Consider the following 4,652-nt stretch of genomic DNA (forward strand, 5'->3'; position numbering starts at 1 on the left):
TGCCAAACGTTTAGAAGTAAGGTCCGCTGTGTCTCGCCTGTTGTCTCAGCTCAGTGCGTCCCTCCGGCGCCGTCCTACCTGCTCCCTGCTGTCCTAAAATAAATGTCCCTCTGCAAACCATTCAAGGCTTCAAAAACTTTATTGTCTATCCCGTAATGACAGAAAATTGTCTTCGGTTAGAGGCTGACAAACAACATAAAAGCGCACTGAAACACACAGAAAATTGCATTAAAACACACACAATTGAGTTAGTGAATAAGAGCAGGTGTGCAGAGCAGCGGCGAGAAGAAACCGCCGTCCGATGGCCTCGGGTGTCGCAGTGGGAGTTGGGGGGGGGTGAAGAGGGCATGAAGGTCCAGAAAGTGCATGTTGGCATCCTTAGCAGACGTCATCATAACCTTTATTCTCCAAACGTCTCGCAGGGGCTCTGCAGAGCTGTCAGGTCGTCCTGAGCGCGACCTCACGTGCACCTCGCGTCTTGCAGAGGGTGGGGGGAGAAAATGAAATCTACTTTCTTTCCATCAGACGCTCCAGTCACGGCTCTGTCTGCACACCCAGCAGCTCCACGTTGAGAAGCTCCGCTGCAGATTTAGTTAAATTAGCAGAAGCTTCAAACTCTGCAGGAGCACCGACGCTCCATCACTGGTTTCCTGTTTTTAACATGAATGTATTAAATTTACTGTTCCTGCTCGGCGCTCCGTTGTGCCGCTTTGTGTCTTAATAAAGTTTCTAAAGGTGTGTGTGAAGCAGTCATCAATGAGTGAAAAAATAAGTTGAACTGTGAATCTTTTTTTTTTTAAGCGTTTCCTGCGTCAAATTATTCAATGTGAGTTTCCATGTAGGCAGGCTGCTCGGCCAACTCCTAATTATACATTTCTGTTTCTTTCTTTTCAAATTCCCTCCCCTGCCGCCCACCCGCAGCACTCAAACACACTTCTTTCCACCCACACCGGTCCTGTTGTGTCCCAGCGCTCTGCCGTCTCCCTTCAAAGCAGCAATTTATTTCCAGTTTTATCATTTCATCACTTCCCCCAATGATAGCATCAACCAATGCATTACCTTTTGAAAGAGAGATGAAGGGAGCAAAGAAGAGATGGATTTACGCCCTCCCTCTGCTTCCCTCTCCCTCCACATATCAGATGTATGCCTCGCTTGGTCGAGCCAGGCATATGGAAATGGAGCCGTGGCAGATGGGAGGGAGTCCCACAGGCGCTCCAGATGACTAATGAATAATGAACAATAGAGAGGAAAGTGCTCTGTCGTATAAACAGAGGTGTGATGTTCAAGATAGGCCACCGCTCGGCCCCCGCTAAACATTAATCAATAGTGAGTCGTGTCTCTCCGTCTGAATCACATGAGCGCGGCATCAGTTTGCCTCCACTCAGACGTCTATTAGCTTATCAAAAGCTCAGCCAGCGCATAATTTATGAGACATGCCTTGCTGGATTCAGATTGCGATCTGTTGATGCAGGGATACACGCATCTCGCCGTGCAATTCATTAGAAATAAAGACAGATTATTCCCAGAGGCCGGGGACGTGGAGAAGTTTGGACTGTGGTCTGCAGCAGCGGGAATCAGCCGCGCCGCCGCCGCTCCATCCGGCCTTTTTTCACTTGTTGGTGTGTTTTTTATACTCCTGTGGATGCCGGCCAAATGCAGAGGATCACATGGAGAGATTTCCATCGCAGCTACTGAATTATGCAGTCTGTTCACAGTCGGCTGTAAAACAGCAGTGGATGCGAGTTTTCTGTCTTTCTGTCAGGAGGAAACAGCGACGGCTTCCTGAAAATAAAGACGTCACACACAGACTGACTGACCTCAGCAGCCGTAAAAGAGCACAAAATAACCAAAGCTGCTCCTAAATAACAGCCGACATCTGACTCGGGCTTAATTAAACCATCAAAAATCTGAATTATAAAAACACAAACCCGATTTGACAAAAGTTTGGACATTGTGTAAAACATAAATAAGCAGAATGTGATAATTTGCCAAATTTTTGACATAAACTCAACTGAAAACAGTACAAAGACAATATATTTAATCATTTTCTTCATCAGCTTCATTGATTTTTGTGAATATCTGCTCATTTTGAACTCGATGCAGTTGTTTGTTTGAACAAACGTCTGAATCAGTACCTGCCGGTGTGACGTCTGCAGTGCTGCAGTAATGATGTTTAAACCCAAGATGTCAGCAGGAGACACACCTGTGCTTCACTTCCTCCACATTTCCAAATGTTAAAGCGACATTTGTGAACCTCCACCTGAACCTGGGCTCTTTTTTTGTAGTGACTGGCTTGTTTTTGGGACAGTTGAAAGGTGATTAAAGAGTCGATCACACCTGAGGCTGCTCCAGTCTGTTTTCGATGAGGCCGAAAGCTCCAGAGTTAATCAGTGGACCTTTAAGTCTTCATTTTTCTTCCCACAAGAGATGATCTTTGTGCTCAATTTCTGCAAAACAAGATGTTTGTTTGAGGCTTTCTGGTCACACTTTCATTTTCTCTGTTTTTATTGAGAACTTTTCCACCTTCAGTAAGCGTAAAACCTTAGTTTGCGACGTTTTCGCCCTTTTTGTGGCATCGTACTGGAGCATGTTGAATTTCATTTCCATTATCAAGGCTGGCTCCAGGCACATGTAAACTGGGGGCCTTGAACAGTAATATTTTATGTATTTATTGAAGGAAGACTTTCCTGAGGCAGCTTTTCTGTTTCCATGACTCGTATTTCTGCAGCACTTGTGACGCTGACTTTCCAGGTTTCAGTGGAAATATCAAACATGTTTCAAGTATCCTTGATAGTACATGATGCTCTAATGTAAATGACAGCACATTTGCCCTGAACGTTAAGGCGTCAGTGACTTTCTCCTCCACCAGAAAAGCTCTCTGCTGTCTGCTCGCACTTCAGCCCACAGCTGACTGCAACAAGTTCACACATCTACTGTCTGGAAACACGGCAGGTGGAGAGCTGCAGCGGAGACGAGCAGCGCAACACCTCGTCAAAAGACGGCGCGCGAGAGGCTGCGAGCGCCCAAACGCTGATTAAATCTCGCTGGGTTTTTTTTTGGGGGGGGGGGGGGGGGGGCTCTGCTGTGAGGGCGAGTTCAGCGGTGAGCTGACAGATCGAGCCTCGTCCTCATCACGTCTGATTGTTCTCTCTCTGTGTCGAGCCTTTAAACACACTGTGTGTGTGTGTGTGTGTGTGTGAGTGTGTGTGTGTGTTACGGTGACCTAGATTTCAAGTCTGCAGTGCAATGCAAGTGATGTTTTTATGTGTGTGTGTGTGTGTGTGTGTGTGTGTGTGTGTGTGAGAGAGAAAGAAGCTCAGTCTATGGTTAACCATACACCTTGCCTTCCCCCACATCCACTCATATCTACACACACACACACACACACACACACACACACACACACACACACACACACACACACACATATTTCCATCACTTTTGGGGACATCACAAACACTTCCATTCATTTTCTGCCTTAACCACAGCCAGCCTGATCCTGACCTTATCCTGAAGTATTCTCCCTGAAGTTGAATGATTGACCTCACGTGGACTTGTGTTTTGTCCTCATGAGGTAGTCAAACCCCCCCCCACGCACACACAGCTGTGACACACTCGGGGTTTCGAGTGTAAATTGTGTTTTGTGCGTCCTCAGCATGGCTTTTAAAAGGTGTGAAATTGTGAATAATAACCATTAGCTTATCATCGATTTGTGGATTGACGAGAGAAGAATGTTTCACACTGAAATTTACAAAAATCAAAGAGGCTCAAACATTTAATATGTCGTCTTTGCACTGTTTTCAGTTAAAATGTCAAAAAGGATTACAAAGTGATCACATCCTGTTTGAGTTTAAACAATAAAATGTTGTATATTTGAGAGGCTGGAAGCAGCAAACATTTGTTATTTCTGTTTTAGAAATGATTTTAGCTGCTGGCAAAAAACTGTGTGATGAATTACTTCATTCAGTGACTCAGATGCATCAAGTTGTATTTCTGTCGTCCATCCCTGTGCTGCGTGAGAAAGCAGGACTTTGTGTGAGTCATCCTTCGTTTTAAAAAGTGTTTGTCGTCGTTTTAACGCACGCTGAGGTTAGTTTGACTGCTGACTTCGCTGCTAATGTTGTGTGAAGCATAAAAGCACTGTTGCTATGGTTACCCACAGTTGTCCTGAGGTACCTGTGCGATTTAGTGCTTCCTGAGGCTGCAGGTTGATGGATTTTCAGCAGGTTCTCAACACATTTCTGTGGAGTTTAAGTAGTGAATATGATGTTAATATCACTGCAATTAGTATGTTCATCAGCGACTTTATTTTCTAAGAGGGGGGAAGATTTAGCAGAGCTCGTTAAATCTACAGAGCAGCTGTAATCAAATACTTTATGTTCATCATATCAGATGTGCAGCTCTGAGCAGATCTCGTTGTCTGAAGCTCTTTTCAATCACGGACTTCTTCACGTGTCTGTTAAAGGGATGGCTTTGTGTCATTCAGACACTGGACATGACTTTTAATGCCTCGACGTTGGCACGATATTTGGCACCAGAGACGCTCGCCCTCTCTTCTCACAACAAACACACTGATAGTTTCAGTTTCATCACTCAAGGTAGTCGACAGTGACGTCTGCTGAAGTATTAGCCTAATTCCTGTTTGCTCACAT

The sequence above is a fragment of the Chaetodon trifascialis genome, chromosome 22, assembly GCF_039877785.1.
Source record: "Chaetodon trifascialis isolate fChaTrf1 chromosome 22, fChaTrf1.hap1, whole genome shotgun sequence".
Classification (NCBI taxonomy): domain Eukaryota; kingdom Metazoa; phylum Chordata; class Actinopteri; order Chaetodontiformes; family Chaetodontidae; genus Chaetodon; species Chaetodon trifascialis.